Genomic DNA, 23,397 nt, shown 5'->3' on the forward strand with positions numbered 1-23,397 from the left:
CTACGTCCGCCGTCGTCATCCCCTGAGCGTTGTTTTTTGACTTGGCAGGTATTGTGAGTATGGGATTTGGAGTAAACCATGTCGTCCTCCACTGTCTTGTCACTTGGACGGAATTTCGTTTGGATCGACCGTAGCGGTCAGATTTTGACTAATATAGTTAGTCCCTTCGTCGGCCAGAGTCGTCCCTTGTCGGGCCTGGCAGACGGACTATGATTGTTACATATCTGAGAGAAATCTGACTACCTACTCCTTGGGTATGATCCTTAGGCTCAAGTAAGGTAACGATTCCCTTTTGATATCCTTGGACCGTTGCGGCTGTTTCGGAACTGAAACATCGTTTGGATTGAAGCATTTTTCGTTGTTGCCGCCATTATGACACATGTTCCTAGGGAATTAAAACATTTTGTCCCATATTAGATTCGATTGGCGACTCTTGGGTTTCGTGCTTGGGGGATTTATGTCTCTTATAAATAGAAGGAATACATCCTTCGATTGACACACTTCTTTGCCCTTTACTTGAAAGAACTTTACGAATATTCTTTCCTCATGATACTTTGCGATTTTAATTTTCTCCAATTAGCCGAAAACTTTCATCTTTCCTTTTCTTTATCTATTTGCTTTACCAAATTGACACAGATGGCTGGTGATTCTTCTCGCGCTGACATCCCTGTCATAATTTCAGCGCCGAAAAGTGATGTTCTGGTTACCGGATGAGGAGGTCCCGTCGGTGGCCGAGATATTAACTCCCCCTGGGAATGCATGGACTGACTTCTACAGTCCCACCGGGGAGGATCCAGAACCTGCTCCCTCTGTTATAAATGAAGAGGGGATTGCAGAATTGAAGGCTAGGTGGGGAATTCCTTGTTACGATACTACCGGCGGTGGGGGATGACATAGTCCATTTTGACCGCCCAGGGTATTGCGTGTTCTACGCCTATCCCTTTATTGTTGGATACACGTTTCCTCTCCCTCTCCTGATGGTAGATTTATGTCGCTTTTAAGAGGTATGCCCCGCTCAATTTTCATCATACCTGTATAAACTGTTCCTTATGCTGCTCAAGTTTGCAGAGCTTGTCGGTTGTGAGATCACTTTGAGGCACATGCTCAATATCTTCGCACCTCAGCTCATTCGCGGCACGATGATTCACATGTGCCATCGAGGGTCGAAGAGTCTGGTGGTGAAGATGGACGACAGGGCTAACCGTCGCTTCTACAAAAATTACTTCTATGTACGGACTGAGCACCATATGGCGGATCTTACGGGGTTCCGTGAGAAGTGGAACTTCGCACGTGAGTTTCTATACTTTTAGTCGGAGAGATATCCGACCGCTTTCCGTTGTGTAGTACTAAATTGTTTTATGTTTTTACAGCTGCGAACCTACCCTCTACACCTGTTGAAAGTATCCTTGAGTGGGTGAGTACCATATTTCCTCATACGGCAGGGGTCCGCACATGGTCGACCTTCTATGAGAAATATGGACGCAAGCCCCTTACAGGTGAGTGATGTTGTTTTTGTTTGCTAATTTTCCACTTTCCCTTTTTATTGGTTTCTTATGTGCTATTCATCGATGTCAGGGAGAGTGCGGAGAGCGAGGGCTCCTCCACTAGCTTTTCACCAGCCTGCATCGTCTGCTCGCCCTGCTGCAGTGTCTACTGCTCGACCTTCGTCGAGGGCTGCTTCAGTCGAGTCTACGGCTGTGGTCATACCTACGGAGGCCACCCCTGAAACTGAGGCTCCGACCATGCCGCTTATCCAATTGGTGAATCTTCCCGTGTCGAGGAAGGAGAGGAGCCATCCAAGAGGCAGCGAGTGGATTCCGGGACAACACCTCCCGGTTGTGATACATTTGGAGGAAGACTCTCCCTTGACGGGATTTGGGACGGGGGTTGATACCATTCCACCGGTAGAGACGGATCCAGCCGTTGTATCTGCCCCATCGACGGAGATTCCTGCCACTGTCATTGATCAACAACCTGCCGCGACGGGGGATCAGATTTCTGAGGCCACTGTTGTTGTTTCGGATGGGCCTTCGTCCTCAATACCTAGTCGTGCTTCCTCCTCGGCCACTGGAAGGGGAAAAGGCATCGTTGTCCATGACTACGAATCTGAGTCCGACCTCGATCCTGATGATGTTAGGATGTTTGAAGAGGGTCTTACCCGTTCGGTAGTTCGTGCGGGAGGCCCATCCCGTATTCTTGAGATCTTATCGGATATTAATCTCCTGGGGGACACGGAGGACCCGGTGCCGCAGTTCGACATTTTATGTTCTGCTGCCGAGAACTAGGCTCTTCAAAACGTTCCTGATATTGATCTGATGCACGAAGTGGCCGCTATAGGCTTGAGGGTACGTTTCGCCTTTCTTTCCTGTTCCTTTTATTTTTCTGGATGTTATGGTCTTGACATATCTTTTCATTTTTCAGACGTACATGGTGGAAATTGAGAGTTCTCGTAGGGCCGACATTCGGGCCATGATTTTTCTGAAGATGTTGGAGAAGTATCGGCGTTGTTGATACCCAATTTTTCCCTATATTTTTTATATACGCATAAATACTTTCAAAATAGCATATATATGCATATATAAGCATTCACAAGGTTTTTATAATTTTTTCCATAATTTTAAGGATTTAAACTGATTTATTTCCTTCCCTTTTATTAATAAAATCCCTAATAATTATCCCCCAAATTATTGTTGTGATAATTTAGTCATTTAATTTCTATATTTATGCCAAAATATCATTAAAATATTTTTATGCATTTTTATAATTGTATTTTGTATTTTTAAAGCTAAATTGCATGTAATTGCAATATTAGCCCCATTAGTATATAATTACATTTATATGCGTAAGATTGATCTCCTGTATTTTTAAAATTTTAAATATCTATTTCAAATTATTGTGGTACATAAAATTATTTTCCAGAAATTATTTATTATTTATTATAAATAATATAGGGAAAATTGGCTATTTAAAATAAAGCCAGATTTACATTTCAATTGTAATCTAAATTGAACCCAATCCCAACCTAATTTCATATTAAACTACTCGACCCAGACCCTAAACCCGCCTACCTGACCCAGGACCTGTCAAATCCTGGTCGTTGATCTTTTAGATCCATGACCCTTATTCGTTACTTCCTTTTTTTTTTAACACAAACGACCCCCTAACCCTATCTCATTTCCAAATTCCGCCGCCTCTGTATTCTCTCATCTCTCAATCATCCAACCTAACCCTAGCTCCTCTCAACCCCTGATTCCCTTCTCCGGTCTTCTTCGGTGATCTCCCAAGCCTCCAATAGCTCCTCTATTGTCATGCTCACCTTCTCTGAGGCCTTCAAGGGCCCTGGGCCACGCCGACTTATATCTAGGGTTTGCTATTTGGCTGTTCTTGGCTACTCAGGTGTGATTTCGAGCAAAATCACACTATATTTGTTACGATCTTTGGGTTTCTAAACAGGTTCTTTCATCTCTACTTGGGTTTCTTTTGAAACCCTAATTTTTGCTTACATCTCCTAGATCTGTACGATTTTTAAACGATTTGAGTCTGTTCCTTTGATGTTTTACACTGTTCTTGAATCTCTTTTACAAGAATCATCGATTTCAAGTTGCTTTCACCTTCTTCTAAAATTAGGGTTTTCAGAACTTCTTCTAAAAAACCTTGTTTAAACTGATTCTTTATGTTTAAACTTCTATCTCTTGCATATTTCAACTGATTCTATGATTTTACTACTTTTTCAACTCACCTATGTTAAAATTCCTAATTTTTCAGATTTTCTTTGTTTGATTCTCTGTGTTAGCATGACTACTCGATTCTTGTTTAAGTTTCTATGGTTACCTTGCCTCAAATATGTTCTTACTGAGTTCTTAGCCTAACTTATACCAGCTCTATGTGATTATGTTCATCTTGATTGTTCAAGACTTGCCTCTTTCTATCGATACTGTTTAACCTGCATGTTTGCTATGTCTGGTTGCTCTTACTCTATTTATATGCTGAGTACTAAATCATGACTTCCTCTTGATTGATTCTGGATTTCTTATTTTATGGTTTGATTGAAAGATCTTCCTTTAAACCCTAAATTGCTGCCTCGTCTGTTCAAATTAACTGATTCACCTACCTTGTTTGTGGTGGTACTTTATTCTTACTGAACTATTTCCTTACTGGGAGTTTTCTGAACTTAGCCCTAATTGTCTATCCTATACTTACTGAATTTGAATATTTCTTTATTAGTCATACACAGATTTCTTTCCTTATTTATCACTTGTTCTTACCATTTGAGTTAATTCCCTTAATTAAAGGGAGTACTTACCTTGATTTCATGACTGATTGATTCTGAATCCTCATAATTACTGCTTGATTTTGATTCATACCTTATTTGCTGCATGCTGTCAAACTATATATACTCACTCTCTTATTAGCACACACACACGAACACTCTTGGTTCAAAACTCTCTCTCTCTCTCTCTCACACACACACACATACACACACATACACACTTAAAACTTTCTGCTCCCTTTTTGTGCTACTTGCTACTACTCTAAGTTAGCTGGCTCCAAGCTAAGGCTAACCATTGTGTTCTCTTGCTCTTTCACTTTGCTTACTTTCTTCTTTACTGGTATGTTCTAGTTTCAATTCAAAGTTCCAACAACAATATGATTATTTTATTGCTTCAATTCATTCTATTTCTAGTTTGCTTCTATCTATGGTTTTGCTGTGAAACTTGTAGTTGATATGTTATTAGCATGTTATGTACATCCCTTCTTTAAGATCAGTGTATTACCCCTCTGTGTTGTCTCTGAGCATGTCCATACCAATTATCTCTACCTGTTATGTGCTTACCATCATATGCTCCATGAATTTACAAATCCCTATCACCCATATATGTAAGTTTGTTCTTTATGTCTGGTTTCATGACTATGTCTGGCCAGCTGTTTCTAAGAATGTTTGTACCAATTCCCAAGACTTTTACTTGTTATACAATCAAGTGTTTTATGTATCCCCAAATCCCTTGACCCCTGTTTGTGACTACTGAACTTATTTGGTTCTGTGACTCTTGGCTGTGTATAAACCTGTCTTAAAGGTGTTGTATTGTTGTTCACTACTCCAATCTCTTTTCAAACTGTCTTTGTTGTTTTTTTACTGATTTATTTTCAAATAAACTTCCTTTTAATACAGTTTTCCCTCTAAAACTTTTCAACTTGTGTCAAACACTTTCACTTTACTCCTAAGTCAATAAGTTCTGCCCCCTCCAGTATGTGTACTACCTTGGGATCCTCTTGAGAACCCTCCAAACTCTGGCATACTGAGGCTGGCCTTTCTGCACTGCACTTATTTAATTTTGGTTACCAAGTCTAGGTTTAAGCACTGTCCGAGATCTTTGAGATCCTTAGGGAACTTTGATGCACCTAGACTATGATTTTGTCTATGGAATTGGGGCATTTGAGGCTATTGGAGGCTTTGGAAACCTGGGCCTAATTGAAGGCTCCCTATAGAACAACTTCTTCTTTTCTTATTTACTTATGTAATTTATTCATATGGCATGTAATAACTTGTAAACAAATATTGGGGTAATTAGTAAAAGGGATAAGTAGCTACATGTTTATGGGGTAATACGGGTAGAAATCATGCTTATAGGACTTTATATTCTAATCTGATTGCCTTACCAAGTAGAAATCATGCTTATAGGACTTTACATTCTAATCCGATTGCCTTACCAAGTAGAAATCATGCTTATAGGACTTTACATCTTGCCACCATGTTAGAAATCATGCCTATAGGTTTCAAATAATTCCATAATAGAAATCATGTATGCAGGTCTTGAAATCAGCCTAACAAATAGATGTCATACCTATAGGATTTAACCCGGATTCTATTATAACAAGTGTTTATGTGTGTTTCCATGCCTGCAAGTCTTTAAAATCAGTATTAAACTTAGATATCATGCCTATAGGGAACAATATCAAGTCTTGCCTATGGATTTCGCCTAAGTTTAGTTTACATAACTCAATCTGGTTCATGTTTAGTTCACTTCTGAATTGGTTTAATTAAGTGGTATATTTCCTGAAACAAGTTCTTTCAAAACTGCCTCATTTTATCATTAAACAGCATGCCTATAGGTATTAAAAGTCCGTCTTAAAACTCGCCTTGTTTCACTATAAGACGTAGTTATCAGTGTTCCGCGTAGGCAAGCCTGTAGGGAATTTTTTCGAAACTCGCAATTCTGAAGCTGTTTCTGTGACTTATGTCTTTCTGATCTTAACAGGCTTTAAAAAACCAATAGGCAATTGTTATGGTTCTTACTTCTGAGTTTAAAAATAAGTTGCTTGTTTTCTGCATATTCACCTAGATATCCTGCCTTAGGATACTATTTAATAAAAAACCCTTAATTGTGCTTGAGTCGTGTTGTTTATGTGCCTTGTTTGAGGAAGAAATCTTGAGCCTCTATTTGCTCCCTTTTAACTTATGTGTTAAAGTCCTAGTTGTTTTGCCTGTCCCCTTAGAATTTTCACCTTTAAAATCTTAGGGTTTTGTCTAGAACCACCTATAGGTAGAGGTCCTAAATCCCTCCAGGACCATTAAGAAGGGACGGGTAACAGCACGCAATAGAGATCGCTGACCAAACACTCGCTTTGCTTGACCACTAAGGGGATGGGAAGGGTAGATATGTGATATGATGACTACGCGCTAATGTCACGTGTAGCCCCTCATCGAGAAGTGTTTACCGGACATTGTGTGGGGTGATCCTATAGGCTAACCAACCTAGGGCTCCTCTTTTTTTCCAAAATTCCTTTTTTTAAAAACCTTTGTTTTATACAAGTTGTTCAAAAATCTTTATCTTATTACTCGAGTTATCCAATATGATTTAATTACAACCTATTTGATTAAACTGTTTATTTGTAATGGACTAATTTATAAATATAAGTTCGGTCGGGACCCACAGTTGTGGACCAAGAGGGGTGCCTAACACCTTCCCTTCAAGGTTATTTCGAGCCCTTACCATAAATCTCTGGTAATGCAAACCAATCCATGAGTTAATTACTCCAGGTGCCCTAACGCACCATAACTCGTTAGGTGGAGACTCTTCAAATACCCAATTCCCAAAAGGAAATAAGTTATCACACCCCATAGAATGTCGAAACCTAGACCTCTCTCCGCGGAGGAAAAAAAGGGGGCACGACAGGCGCTATCGCAATAAGTGCCAGGAGATACATGAGTGGCTGAAGGCAAACCTGTGCTCGATCCCTCGGCGAGGAACTAGAGAAGAGGGACCAGCAATTGATGGAGGCTATTCACAGAAGTAGCGTGCTTGAGGAGCAACTTCGTGAGAAGGACGAAGAGCTTGAGTTAGGCAAAGGGGTTGTTGCAGAGTGTGAATATCTTCAGGAGAAACTGAGGTCGATGTAGTTTGAGATGGATCAGAATCTTATCAGGCTCGAGGCAATAAGTGCGGAGTGGATGGAAAAATTGGCAGAGTTGGAGAGAAAGGTTGCCGGGTTGGAGAACATCAAGAGTGCCTGGTCATCGGCTTCGGCAAGGGCGGCGGCTCTGGAGAACACTATCCGCGTCCTCCAATCCGAGCAGGAATCAGAGAGGGCAACAACCACGCTAAGGGAGGTGAGGTTCGAAGAACGTATCGGAGAGATCGACCAGGAAACGCCGACCATAGGGGACCGGGTCGCTGCTCTGGAGGCCGAAAAGGAGCAACTATTGGATCAAGTTGAATCTTCCTCCACCGCTGTTCCCCGCCACTTGCACGGACTTTGGGTTCATGCTGAAGCCCAGCGAGACATATATAAGAGTTTGTGGGAGGCAAGCAATGTACTGAGGCCGCATATGAAGGGGCACGTGCAAAGGCACGAGAGGCTCGCATTAACTGTGGATATGAATTTGCGACGCCAGAAGCTGATGAGGGCGCGGATGATGAGGGAGGACTTCTTGGAGATGGTGCCGAGTGAAAGAATTGCTATATTTGTCTGTTTTTTTGTTGTTGTTGTTTATTGTTTTTTCCCTGGACTCCGTTGATTTTAGCCGTATGTAATCTGCAGTTGTTTGCGTAGTAACTTTGTGTAAAGAGGTATTTTCCATTGTCATATGCTTTCTGTATTTCTTTTCCCATTTTTCTCTTCATAATTTTTGTGCAAAGAAGTAGATTCCCGTGTGATGAGTTCTTGACTCTTAGGATAATTAATGTCACATGGGTTGAGTAGGACCTTGATAGCGGCTTTGACCAACGGGACGATGCTTTTGGGCTTGTGTCAAGGTACTATCTCGTCATAGCTCGAAAGATATCCAATTTTATTTCTTATAACGACCTTAGCTGCAAGGATGTTACTTTCGATCCTACACCGAAGTAATATCCTGTCGTGACTCCCAGTTTTCTTCGGCGATGGCCTTTGGCCTTAAGGGTGTTATTTCGAACTTTCATCGAAATATTAACCCGTTGTTGTTCGATCGAGGTCGAACTCTTCTTTTTGGCAAAGGCCCTTGGCCTTAAGTGTACTGTTATTTCGAACTTTCATCGAAATATTAACCCGTTGTTGTTCGATTGAGGTTGAACTCTTCTTTTTTGCGAAGGCCCTTGGCCTTAAGGGTGTTATTTCGAACTTTCGTCGAATTATTAACCCGTCGTTGTTCGATCTAGGTCGAACTCTTCTTTTTGGCAAAGGCCCTTGGTCTTAAGGGTGTTATTTTGAACTTTCATCGAAATATTAACCCGTTGTTGTTCGATCGAGGTCGAACTCTTCTTTTTGGCGAAGACCCTTGCCCTTAAGGGTGTTATTTCGAACTTTCGTCGAAATATTAACCCGTTGTAGTTTGATCGAGGTTGAACTCTTCTTTTTGGTGAAGGCCCTTGGCCTTAAGGTTGTTATTAGAACTTTTATCAAAATATTAACCTGTTGTTGTTTGATCGAGGTCGAACTCTTCTTTTTGGCGAAGGCCCTTGGCCTTAAGGGTGTTATTTCAAACTTTCGTCGAAATATTAACCCATCGTTGTTCGATCGAGGTCGAACTCTTCCTTTTTGGAGAAGGCCCTTGTCCTTAAGGGTGTTATTTCAATTTTTCATCGAAATATTAACCCATTGTTGTTCGATCGAGGTCAAGCTCTTTTTTTTGGCGAAGGCCTAAGGATGTTATTTCGAACTTTCATCGAAATATTAACCCGTTGTTGTTCGATCGAGATCGAACTCTTCTTTTTGGCGAAGGCCCTTGGCCTTAAGGGTGTTATTTTGAACTTTCATCAAAATATTAACCCGTTGTTGTTCGATCGAGGTCGAATTCTTCTTTTTGGCGAAGGCCCTTGGCCTTAAGGGTGTTATTTCGAACTTTCGTCAAAATGTTAATCCATTGTTGTTCGATCGAGGTCGAACTCTTCTTTTGGCAAAGGCCCTTGGCCTTAATGGGTGTTATTTTGAACTTTCGTCGAAATATTAACCCGTCGTTATTCGATCGAGGTGGAACTCTTCTATTTGGTGAAGGCCCTTGGCCTTTAAGGGTGTTATTTTGAACTTTCATCGAAATATTAACCCGTTGTTGTTCGATCGAGCTCGAATTTTCTTTTTGGCGAAGCCCCTTGGCCTTTAAGGGTGTTATTTCGAACTTTTGTCGAAATAGTAACCCGTTGTTGTTCGATCGAGGTCGAACTCTTCTTTTTGGCGAAGGCCCTTGGCCTTAAGGGTGTTATTTCGTACATTCGTCGAAATATTAACCCGTTGTTGTTCGCTCGAGGTCGAACTCTTCTTTTTGGCGAAGGCCCTTGGCCTTAAGGGTGTTATTTCGAACTTTCGTCGAAATATTAACCCGTTGTTGTTCGCTCGAGGTCGAACTCTTCTTTTTGGCGAAGGCCCTTGGCCTTAACGGTATTATTTTGAACTTTCATCGAAATATTAACCCATTGTTGTTCGATCGAGGTCGAACTCTTCTTTTTGGCAAAGGACTTTGGCCTTAAGGGTGTTATTTCAAACTTTTGTTAAAATATTAGTCCGTCGTTGTTCGATCGAGGTCGAACTCTTCTTTTTGGCGAAGGCCCTTGGCCTTAAGGGTGTTATTTCGTACATTCGTCGAAATATTAACCCGTTGTTGTTCGGTCGAGGTCGAACTCTTCTTTTTGGCGAAGGCCCTTGGCCTTAAGGGTGTTATTTCGAACTTTCGTCGAAATATTAACCCTTTGTTGTTCGCTCAAGGTCGAACTCTTCTTTTTGGCGAAGGCCCTTGGCCTTAACGATGTTATTTTGAACTTTCGTCAAAATATTAATCCGTTGTTGTTCTATCGAGGTCGAACTCTTCTTTTTGGTGAAGGACTTTGTCCTTAAGGGTGTTATTTCAAACTTTTGTTAAAATATTAACTCGTCGTTGTTCGATCGAGGTCGAATTCTTCTTTTTGGCGAAGGCCCTTGGCCTTAAGGGTGTTATTTCGAACTTTCGTCGAAATATTAACACGTTTTTGTTCGATCGAGGTCGAACTTTTCTTTTTGGCGAAGGCCCTTGGCCTTAAGGGTGTTATTTTGAACTTTCGTCGAAATATTAACCCGTTGTTGTTCAATCGAGGTCGAACTCTTTTCTTTGGCGTAGGCCCTTGGCCTTAAGGGTGTTATTTTGATTTTTCGTCAAAATATTAACTCGTTGTTGTTCAATCGAGGTCGAACTCTTCTTTTTGGACGAAGGTCCTTGGCCTTAAGGGTGTTATTTCGAACTTTCGTCGAAATATTAACCCGTCGTTGTTCGATTGAGGTCGAACTCTTCTTTTTGGCGAAGGCCCTTGGCCTTAATGGTGTTATTTCGATCTTTCATCAAAATATTAACCTGTTGTTGTTCAATTGAGGTCGAACTCTTCTTTTTGGAGAAGGCCCTTGGCCTTAAAGGTGTTATTTCAAACTTTCGTCAAAATATTAACTCGTTATTGTTCGATCGAGGTCGAACTATTATTTTTAGCGAAGGCCCTTGGCCTTAAGGGTGTTATTTTGAACTTTCGTCGAAATATTAACCTGTCGTTGTTTGATCGAGGTCGAACTCTTCTTTTTGGCGAAGGCCCTTGGCCTTAAGGGTGTTATTTTGAACTTTCATCGAAATATTAACCTGTTGTTAGTCCCGGTTTACTGGAGAACTGGGTATCTTCTGTAGGAGTCCCAGTTCACCTGATTTTATTTGGGTTAGGGAATGTGGTGTAGGTGAGCAGAAAACGATGCTGCTTTGCTAGCACTCGTTTCCCACTCCTATTGTAGTCTTCCCTCGTCGGCTTTTTGATCTTGGGGAGTTCTCCCTCGTCGGCCCAGTATTTAAATCCCTGGGAGGGCCTTCTCGGGACACCTTCTTAGTGAGGGAGAGAGGGTATCACTCAAGGGGTATCATTTCCTAGTAGTGGGGATCGTCTGGCGGACGATATTTCGATCGTTTTGTAGCAATTCTCTATTCTTCAGTTGGGGTTTTTCCTCGCACGCTTGCCCGCGAGACGTTTGCATTTTTGTTTGAGAAAACAATAGAAGGTGGATATGTGGCGTTGCTCGCTTTGCTTGGAATTTCAATGGTTGACGGGGGTGATGTTTTTTGAACTCGGTAGCCGTATTCGGCTCTCTTTCCCTTCCTTTTTTTGTGCCATCGTCTTGTGCGGGCTAGACTCGTTTTGGCTGGCTCATGGGTTGCTCGGCGTACGAGGGAGGATGTTGGTTGCAACCTCTGCTTGTGTATAACATCATGATCTGGGTTGGCATGTGAGGTTTACTTACCATTCGTTTCAGTAGGTAATCGTGTTTCCGATTTTTGATTTGGAGGAGACTAGGAAGTTTTCACTAAGAAATCCCCACAGACGGCGCCAAATTATTTGACCTAAAAGATATTGAAATCTTTTTGATTAAATCAATTAAAGAAGATGAATAGGTAAATCTTAGTCAAACGTAATAAACTCCAGATCTATAAACTAATTAGAAAATGATGCATAAGACAAAATAGAGGTGATCAATCTTATTGATGCTTTTCATTTTGCCTCTCATTGATCGGTGGAGAAAACCATTTTACATATTCCCTTGGAAATTTCTTTTTTCTTCCTTCTACTATGATGGTTACAGAGGAGAGGAAAGAGAAAGAGAAGAAGCCCCCTTTTGAGAAGGTTTTCCCCCATATATATAGTTATGGAATCTTTGCTATGTGCTGGGTTCGATACACTTTCATACTACGTCCGCCTTCGTCGTCCCCTGAGCGTTGTTTTTTGACTTGGCAGGTATTGTGGGTGCGGGATTTGGAGTAAACCATGTCGTTCATCCACTGTCTCGCTGCTTGGACGGGATATCGGTTAGCTTAACCGCAGCGGTCAAATTTTTACCAATACACCTAGGAAACACATAATTGTTATCAAACTGTATTTGTAAACTAATTCTGGAAAAAATAGAATAACATATAAACAGAAAATGTAAACAAAACAAAAGTTAATCCGAGCCCACTGAATTCACAGTGTTTCCTTAAGGAATTTAATTCCCTCCTAGTACCTAAGGTTATGGATTATTTCCTCCTAGGATAAAACGAACTATACATTGGAGTAGTGGTACTTCAATGGTAGCAAATCACACTTACTGTTGCTTTCTTTAAAGATAAAACAATGCAGAAGAAAGGAGGAGAATCAAAAAATTGTATAAAAATTCTGAGAGAATGGACTTGTATTTATAGCCAATGTTGGGCTGAAAACTGAAAAGGTGCAACTCTTCAGAATGGTTGTTTATGCAAAACAGCCATAGCATAAGTGTCATAACATAAATGACTAATTTATGCAATAATAAATCGGGAATTGAAGAGGTTCAGTTACATAACTGAAAAATGGAAAACGGATAACGAATTTAATATTAGTATTAATATTAATATTGTGTTATTAAAACAGATAATTAATAACATTTCTGTTTATATTTACTATTAACAAATAAATTTGGTCCAAAAAACTAATCAACTAATCAATCATTTGACCGAATCCCCCCTAGTCGCTGATATTTGCGAGTGGGTGAGCCAGGTTTTGCCCCATACGATGGGGATTCATGAATGGTCGTCCTTTCACGAGAGATTCGGACGTAGACCTTCTGCTGGTGAGTCATCTGGTCTTTTCCTTAATCGCTTTGCCCTTTGCTCTGTATTTTACTCTTTAGTTTAAACTTTTCTCGATGATAGGTCGACGGGTCATGAGGAGGGTGAGGGCTCCCATACCTGCTTTCCGTCAGTCGAGGCTCTCGACCGGACCTGCACCGATTGCGGTTGCAAGTGAGAGTGTTCAGACCGTTGCTACTGTACAGACTACGGCCCCTCCCAGGCACGGCCGTCGTGAGGTTTCTCATCAGGCGGAGGATCTGCTTCTCGCAGTTCATTTGGTGGACAAATCGTCTCTGGACGACAACGAAGAAGCTCCATTAAAGAGGCGGAGAATAAGGGTCAATGGGGTATCCAGGATCGAGGGTCCTTTGAGGGGTGATCCCGTAATGGTAGTGTCCTAGCCTGCTGGTGATGCCAATTTAGGTGAGGAGACCATATCCCCCTTGGGGTGGTGCCCGTTTCTGGCGTGGGGATTCTACCATGGTAAGGGGCAGAGCTCGAAGGCTACTACGATCATTCCGAGTGGTACATTGACTTCAAAATAGGCCCGTTCTCCCTCTTCGGCCAGCGAGAAGGCAAAGGGCGTAGTTTTATATGACTATGAATTCGATTCACATATTGACCCCGAAGACATAATCATGTTTGAGGCGGGATTCATTCGGGTGGAGGCGAGAATGGATGATTCCTCCCGCGTGATTGAGATTGCTCCGGAGTGCGATTTGTTGGATGACACGGTGAGCCTGGTGCCCCAATTTGCCCTTCTTTGTTCTGCTACTGAAAGCATGGCCCTCAGGAGATCAGTGATGCTGGCCTATCACGGGGCGTAACCGGAATGGCTTTGAGGGTGAATCTATTGCTTTCTTTGTTTTACGTCTTCTACTCTTGCTAATTTTCTCTTTCTGTTCTCTTTTCTTTCTTCAGGCTTTCATTTTGGAGACTGAGAGTACCTGCCTCGAGGAGAGGCAGGCTGCGGCTTTTCAGAAAATAGTTTCAAAATACCACCGATACCATGACAAGTGTCGCGAGATGCATGCACGACTCTGTAACGACCCAACCGGTCATTTTTAGCTTTTGCACCTTTCTTGCCAATTCTTGGGCATGACTTGCCCTGTGTGCTATATTATGACTTATGTAAATAGTTGGTTTTGGTTTTCAGGGGAATTGGAATGAATTTGGAAGAATAGTTCTCAGTTTGTAGCTTGAAATTTGAAAGGTTTGACCAAGATTTGAGTTGTTTGTATATGATCTCGGATCGGTAATTTTATAATTTGATTAGCTCCGTTAGGTGATTTGAACTTAGGAGCATGATTGAAATGCATTTTTTGGAGGTCCATGGAAGGTTTAGGCATGAATTGGCGAAATTGAGATTTTAGTGTTTTCTGGTTGATAGGTAAGATTTTGATATAGAGGTCGGAATGGAATTCTGGAAGTTGCAGTAGTTCCGTTATTTCATTTAGGATGTGTGCGGGTCATTCGGATGTGATTTGGTTGGGTTTTTGATCAAAGCGAAATTCAGAAGATTTTTGAAACTTAAGCTTGAATCCGATGTGTTTTGGGTGATTTGATGTTATTTGAGGTGTTTTGAAGATTGGTACAAGTTTGAATAAGGTTTTAGGATATGTTGGTGCCTTTGGTTGAGGTCCCGGGGGCCTCGTGGTGATTTCGGATGGTTAACGGGAAGTTTGGATTTGTTGTTGCAACTGCTGAATTGCTGCTTCTGGTATTTTTGCACCTGCGAATTGGGGACCGCAGGTGCGGCACCACATATGCGAGAGAGGAGCCGCAAAAGCGGTTTTGGAAGAATGTTCAGGAATCGCAAATGCGGTTATGGGGCCGCATCTGTAGAACCGCAAATGCGGTAGGATGATCGCAGATGCGGATGTGGCCAGTTTTAGTGATTTTCGCAGAAGCAGAGTAATAACCGCAAATGCGGTACCGCAGAAGCGGGTATTGTGCCGCAGATGCGAACAGGTCTGGGCAGGACATATAAGTTATTTCATTTCGCAAATTTGAGCTATTTCACCATTTTTACTTCGGTTTGGGAGCTTTTGGACGATTTGATAGAGGGATTTCAAGGAAACTTCATTGAGGTAAGGGATTTGGACTTAAAACTCATTCCTATGCTATTATTTCACGGATTAAAGCTAGAAATTATGGAAATTAAGGGTGAAATTTGGGAAAACTAGGGTTTAGTATTGGAGACCTATGATTGAGGATTTGATAGACCATTTGAGGTCGGATTTATGAACTTTTGATATGTATGAACTCGTGGGGAGATAAGGAATCTATTGGTGTAAAAATTATTGAATTTCAAGACGTGGGCCCGGGGGTCGGGTTTTGGTAATTTCGGGATTTGTGCCCTTTATTGATTATTTTCGCGTTCGCAGCACTGCTTTTCTCCCTCTTTATTTCATTAGACTGTATTTGTACATTTCAGACTTTTCAGTTGTAATTAGACCCTAGTAGATGCTCGTGACTTGTGACACCCCAATATCGGGCTGTGGTTGGGCTGTATTCTACACATTATACTATCGTTTGTTTAGTCTTTGGCTTATTTACTCATACTTAATCTGATTGTTAATGTTTAACTGTTTAAAAATTGAATTGGGACTAGTTGGCTGGCCTTGTCTTCACGAGAGGCGCCATCATGATCGGGTCCGAGTTTAGGGTCGTGACAAGTTGGTATCAGAGCCTAGGTTACATAGATCTCACGAGTCATGAGCAGGTTTAGTAGAGTCTCGCGGATCAGCATAGAGACGTCTGTATTTATCCTTGAGAGGCTGTAGAACATTTAGGAAAACTTTACATTCTTGAATTCTTATCATGCGTCCTTTGATTCAGCTTGAAATGTAACTCTTTGAATTCCTTCCACGCGTTCGTATGTGCGTATGAGCGCTCAGTATCAGATGTGCATCAATGGCTTGTGATTCCCTAATCGAAGGGCGAGATGTGAGCTCTGTGAGTTGATGTTGGGCCAGTCTAGAGGACTTGAGGCCGGATTTTGCCTATAGCTTGAGCACCGAGGTGCTGATTGTGTGAGCAAGTGCTTTTGAACTTATATGTTCGGTAGTGTCCCTATTAGTGGAAGTGATGGCTGGATGACTATATGATGAGTATGTTAGTACTACGAGATGTATCCATATGATTTGGAAGCGACGAGAAGGGTCTGTTGGAGGATAGAAGAATTATTAGGTGCTTGAATTCCAACTTGATTCGAGGTATAGCCCCGAGTTATGGGTGTGTGAAGAATCTTTTCATGTTTCCCAGTTGGGAGTGAAGTAAATTTCAAGTTGCGGTATGAGCTTAGACTCAGGAAGACTAAGTGACTGCGTAATATTCATGATGGTAGAAGATATACAGAAATGTTAGTTGGAGGCAAAGCAGGTGGGTTATCTCCTGTGGAGTGCTCTGAGGTTATGTGATCCTTATGTTGTCTGTTAGAAGATCTCATTTACGAGTGAAAAATAAGTGTTGAAATTTAAATTTAGGTCGCTTAAGAGAGTGGGCTTGACTGTTGCGAGGATGAATGCGAGATTTGCAGAAGATTTAAAGTACCAGATGGTTTGTGTTTCACGAGCTTATAAAGGATTGAGTTTAATATCACTATGGTATTATGACAGCAATAAAGTATATGTGTTATGAGTTATTGAGTGTGTTTTGATCTATGGCTTCGGGCAAAGTGGGGGATCCTACTATTGATTAGTTGATTGCACGGTTATGTGCTATGTCGGTTCTAGTTTGAGGTGTTCGGGTGAATCAGATATGGCCGATGGAGATTGAGACCGAGGATGGCTCGAGTAAAGGAAAATTCTTAACAAGGTTATAGGATGCTTCATAGGTGTGTGAGAATCACGGGATGTCTTGCGTCATTGTTGGTAAATAATGCTCGGTGCATAGAGCAGGAAGTTGCCTGGTTGTAATGGAATGATGTCACATTATGTGGTGTCAGAGTGGTAATGAGGCACGGGTTGTTTGGTTCATTTGACCAGGCTAATTACAGTTTGAGTAGAGTGGATGACTCTCGAGAATGGTTCTAATGGGTTCAAGATTTTACATGTAACAATTGGGTATCTTCAAGTTATATATGTGGCTAGAAACTGAGTTTTCATTAGAAGATGTCAAGACTTGTGGTATTTTCTATATTAATTATGGGATTCTATATATCAGTATCAGGAAGGTGAAGGTAATGACTTTGGATTCGTAGGAAGTCTTTTCAAGGTAAGCATTTTGAATGTGATGTTGTTGGGAACATCTAGAGAGTATTCAGCAGCTTATGGACCATAGGACGGTGTGGTTTTATGCTTGGGTCTCGTGTGGTAAGTCTAGGTTGAGGAATTGTGATGGTATAGCAAGAAGGAGTATCAAGTTGAAGGTAAATCATAAGAGAGCTCGGATAGATGGGATAGCTTGGTAGTAGGCCAGATCGGTATAGTAAGGATATGATTAGTTCCTTGGGTGTTTACGAGATAATGAGTTTCTACAGGTATTTCGCAGCAATGCTCTTGGGATTTAGCAGCCTGCGTAGGTTGGTTGAGTTAGGAGGATTCAGTCTTGATAGGCTTGTTTGTGCAAAGGGGAGTCGGAGAGTTCTTGTTGATTTCTACCGTGGCTAGAGATGTATATTTTCTTCTAGCATGAGGAGCGTGGGATGTGTAGTGATTTTCTTCCAGATGGGTTCAATGGAAAGTCTTGGTTGGTTGAGTACATAGTTGCTAGTGGATTGGAAGGGATATGAAGTCCTCATGTTATCCTAGGATGGTATGGTATATGTGGTATTCCTTGGAGAATTGAAATTGCGTGTGTAAGGCTACGATTCAGTTCTGAAAGGAAGGTCATAAAACTCTTAGGCAACAAGCAGCTTCAGATACTTAGAGAAATGAGATTCAGATGATTAGGAAAATGATCTTCAGAGGATTAAGGAAATGGTATTGCTAATTGGGGTGATTTGACGAGAGTATATGTTTTAGAAAAGACAATGTAATTAAGTTGACGGTATTTTGGTAGTATTGCGGCACTTTCTTGCTAGATCGACTGTTGAATTTCGAGTTTGCTTGGTGGAACAGAAAACTTTTAGAGTATCTCTCGTGGAATGATTAGATATTAGAGGTGTGGTATGTATTCGAACGGCGGAATTGAGAGCAGTTATGGTGATTTGTGTGCTATATGGAGTTGGAGACTGGGAGTTCTCATGTTTAGGCTATGTTGTGGTTATGGGTCACGCGTATCGGCACTATTTAGCGACTATCAGGGTTTGGAAACCCGGGGTTTGGGGTGTCATAGTGGAAGTCGAGTAGGAAGAGTAATTGGGTATTGCTCGGTGGATGGCGTATCGGTTATGTCCTTTTGGGTTTGTGTGGTGTATGTTATCTGCTTCACCGTGGGTATGATGATTTTGCCTTGGTTCCCGACATCAAATTGCGTGTGGTTGTCAATTTCGAGTAGAGTGACTTGAGGTGTTTCATATAGAGCAGTGTTTGGATAGGATCGCGAATTGCAGCGAAGTTATGTGGAGGTATGACCTTGCGGGTTAGATTCGTACGTTCTGTTTCTATGATGTGAGACGGGTTCTCAGCCTTGTGTTGTGGTGGTACTGGTGAGCTTGCGGTACAGCTCTTCCATTTGAGTCATTTTCATGATTTGAGTATGTTCGGACTGTTGCTTATTGGTGTGCAAATTTCACAAGTTGTGGCTTTAGACTGTATTGATGTGTCAGGTCACCAGAGTAGGGTGTTGGATAAGATGAGCTCGTTGGGATCTTTAATAAATACGAACGGATTCGATTTTAGCGTGTTGGAAGGATAATATCGAGGCTCGGCTTAGAAATTTGCTACGATCTTTACCAAAGGAGAAGTGGCTTCATGAATGGTTGATTTGAGAAATGGTTATGGCTTATTGCGTGTTTCATTTATCATTGGCAGTATATAAAAGTGTTGGAATGAGACTTTATTTGAGGAAAGGTTTTCTGCCGGTACTCGATTGTTGTGGGCAGCTGCTATGAATAAAAGTTATCACTACAAGCATTTGAGTTATGTGGTTTATCATGTAATTGCATCCGAGGTTGCAGGTATGGTTTGTTACAGCTGGTTCGGGCTTATTCAGAGTATAGATGTGAGATTCTATCCTTGTGGATGATTTCAGAAATGGAAATGTGGTTCTAAGGTTATGGGCTAGGTTGGATTGTGAACTTTTAGTTGCATTGTGTTATCGGACCTATATAAGATAGGGTGACGTGGGATCACCCACGGGTATATACATGGTAAGGTTATTCTGCGATTGATTGGCTTTTGGAACAACTCTGGGCATGTTCAAGGACGAACATATGTTTAAGTGGGGGAGGATGTAACGACCCGACCGGTCGTTTTGAGCTTTTGCACCTTGCTCGCCAGTTCTGGGCATGACTTGCCCCGTGTGATATATTATGACTTATGTAAATCGTTGGTTTTGGTTTTCAGGGAAATTAAAATGAATTTGGAAGAATAGTTCTCAGTTTGTAGCTTGAAATTTAAAAGGTTTGACCAAGATTTGACTTGTTTGTATATGATCTCGGATCAGGATTTTTATGATTTGGTTAGCTCCATTAGGTGATTTGGGACTTAAGAGCGTGATCGGAATGCATTTTTGGAGGTCTGTGGAAGGTTTAGGCATGAATTGGCGAAATTGAGATTTTAGCGTTTTCCGGTTGATAGGTAAGATTTTGATATAGAGGTTGGAATGGAATTCCGGATGTTGCATTGGTTCTGTTATGTCATTTGGGATGTTTGTGCACATTTTCAGGTCATTCGGACGTGATTTGGTTGGGTTTTTTTATCAAAGCGGAATTCAGAAGATTTTTGAAACATAAGCTTGAATCCGATGTGTTTTGGGTGATTTGATGTTGTTTGAGGTGTTTTGAAGATTGGTACAAGTTTGAATAAGGTTTTAGGATATGTTGGTGCCTTTGGTTGAGGTCCCGGGGGCCTCGTGGTGATTTCGGATGGTTAACAGGAAGTTTGGATTTGTTGTTGCAGCTGCTGAATTGCTGCTTCTGGTATTTTTGCACCTGCGAATTGGGGACCGCAGGTGCGGCACCACATATGCGAGAGAGGAGCCGCAAAAGCGGTTTTGGAAGAATGGTTAGGAACCGCAAATGCGGTTGTGGGGCCGCATCTGCAGAACCGCAAATGCGGTAGGATGATCGCAGATGCGGATGTGGCCAGTTTTAGTGATTTCCGCAGAAGCAGAGTAATAACAGCAAATGCGGTACTGCAGAAGCGGGTATTGTACCGCAGATGCAAAAAGGTCCGGGCAGAACATATATTATTTCATTTCGCGAATGTGAGCTATTTCACCATTTTTGACTTCGGCTTGGGAGCTTTTGGACGATTTAAAAGAGGAATTTCAAGGAAACTTCATTAAGGTAAGGGATTTGGACTTAAAACTCATTCCTATGCTTTTATTTCCCGAATTAAAGCTAGAAATTATGGAATTAAGGGTGAAATTTGGGAAAACTAGGGTTTAGTATTGGAGACCTATGATTGAGGATTTGATGGACCATTTGAGGTCGGCTTTGTAAACTTTTGATATGTATGAAGTCGTAGGGAGATAAGAAATCTATTAGTGTAAACATTATTGAATTCCGAGACGTGTGCCCGGGGGTCGGGTTATGGTAATTTCGGGATTTGTGCCCTTTATTGATTGTTTTCGCTTAGGCTTCGTTCCCTTAGTATATTTTGACGTCCTCGTTGTGATTTTGGTTAGATTCGACGCGAGTGGAGGCCGATTCGAGGGGCAAAGGCGTCGCGAGCTAGAGATTTAGCCGGTTCGAGATGAGTAATGATTGTAAATGATGTTCTGAGGGTTTGAAACCCCGGATTGCACATCGTAGTGCTATATTGAGGTGAGGCACACGCTTGATGACGAGTGTGGGGTCGTGCACTATTGGGGACTGTGACTTGGTCCATCCCGATTGATGATTTTACCGCGTATTGACTGAAATCTAGTTGTTATCATCATTATTTGGGTTGAATGCCATATTTGGGCTTCGTGCCGACTATTTGAACCCTTCGAGGATTTTTGTTGATATTTTCTCACTGTTTTGACTTTATACTTGAACTCAATCATGTTATTTTCCACTGTATTTAAAACTCAACCAAGTTTACTTTGGTTTAACACTTGATATGATATTACAAATAATATTTTGGGCTGAGCATCATGTTTTACTGTTGTCCGAGTGGCTTATGTGATTTTGACTGAGTAAGTCCGGGGGGCTGTGTTTTGAGGATATCTTTTTGGGTCGGGTTGCACGCCGCAGTGGTGATACACTAATTCTAATTATGAGGCCGAGAGCCTAAGATATGTACGCCACGAGGTGGCTTGTTGATATGAGGCCAAGAGCCTAGAGATGATGCCACGAGGTGGCTTGATATTGCGTTTGGGCCGTAAGGGGCCCCTCCAGGAGTCTGCACACCCCAGTGAGCGCGGGTACCCATTGTGATGTGAGATATAGCTCGAGGGCCTGGTATTGTTCTATATGCTTGCCCAAGGGGCTGGTATTGTTCTATGTGATTGCCCAAGGGGCTGGTATTGTTCTAAGATATTGCCCGAGGGGCGGAATTGTTGACATTGTGCCCGAGGGGCGAACCTTATGTGCTTACCTTTCTTATTTGCATGTCATTACCTGTTTAATTATGTATTTGTGCCCGAGGGGCGGATTTCTGTGCTTATCTGCACTAATTGTTTTGCATTCATTTGCGTAACTGTTGAAAAAGCCATTTTCAAAAGAGTTTAAACTGAGCTAAGATGTTTTAAGAGATTTTACAGCTTCATTACTTTCTTACTGGTTTTTGAATTGCTTCTATACAGCATCTTGATATGCTTTACGTGATTTCTTACCATTTAGACTTTAGTTATGGTTATTACTCACTGAGTTGGAGTACTCACTTTACTCTCTGCACCTTGTGTGCAGATTCAGGTATTTCTGAACCCGATAGCAGGTATTGGCTGATCGGAGGCAGAGTCATCGGGGTATAGCAAGATAGCTGTCGGCATTCGCAGCACTGCTTTTCTCCCTCTTTATTTTATTAGTCTGTATTTGAATATTTCAGACTTTTCAGTTGTAATTAGACCCTAGTAGATGCTCGTGACTTGTGACACCCTGGTATCTGGCTGTGGTTGGGCTGTATTCCGCACATTATTCTATATTTTGTTTAGTCTTTGGCTTATTTACTCATGCTTAATCTGATTGTTAATGTTTAACTGTTCAAAAATTGAATTGGGACTAGTTGGCTAGCCTTGTCTTCACGAGAGGCGCCAACACGACCGGGTCCGGGTTTAGGGTCGTGACAGATTCAGGGCAGGCGACAATCCTCAGTCCCTTAGGGAGAGTTGGAGTGGAAGGACGAGGACCTGATGCGGTCTACGGTCAGATGCATCAAACTCGAGGGGCAGCTTAGAGCTAAAGAAGAAGAGCTCGAGGTGGGCAAGGTTGTTGCAGCTGATGTCACACCCTTTTATTCACAACCTCACTAACCCTCTTAAATATATAAAAAATATTTGTAAAGCTCAAAAGGATTTTAAATTAAAAAGTGACAAAGTTATGTTCAAAAGGAAATAACTAAGAGTCGCCACTTGACATTGATTTCGGTGTGTCAGGTCATTGTTTTTATAAAAATAATTTTTCCCTTTTAAACACTTTGGACTCCAAAACTAAGTCTGCACCAGAGATTCAGGTAAGAGGGGTTCATTTGACTCGGGGAGAAGGTGTTAGGCACTCCCCAAGCACCGTAACTAATACGGTTGCATACTTGATCTAGTTGGCTTTTAAAATATTCAATTGAGGTAAAAATACCAAAACAAAATAAACACACAAGAGGCTAGAGGTTGTCCCCACCTAAAAAGATAAAAATAAATAAAAGAAAATATTAAAGTTCTATTCTACGCTTCCTCACGTCATCCAATCTCTGGCCTTTATTTACACGTACTTCGGGGCATACCCTGGATAAAATATATACAAATTCTTCGGGGCATTCCCCAGATAAATTTAACTAAGGGAAAAACCTCTCACCTCGATACTAACAAAAATCCTAAAGCTTGCCTACCTAAATGTTGCCGGCCTAAGCATGCTCCTATCGACTTTAAAACAAATAAAGTTAAAACAACAAGAACTATTTTAAGGCCAGAATACTTTTAATTTTGTTTGCCCCAACTCCCACGACACATTCAGCTTATTGCACTCTTACTATCTTTGATATAGATCTTATCAACAATAATAGATAACTGAGAGAATTAATCCAAACTACAAAATTCCAGATTCATGGCATCGAAGTACTTTGGATAACCAACAATAGATAACACATTCAATT

Source organism: Nicotiana tabacum, chromosome 7 (genome assembly GCF_000715075.1).
Source record: "Nicotiana tabacum cultivar K326 chromosome 7, ASM71507v2, whole genome shotgun sequence".
Lineage (NCBI taxonomy): Eukaryota > Viridiplantae > Streptophyta > Magnoliopsida > Solanales > Solanaceae > Nicotiana > Nicotiana tabacum.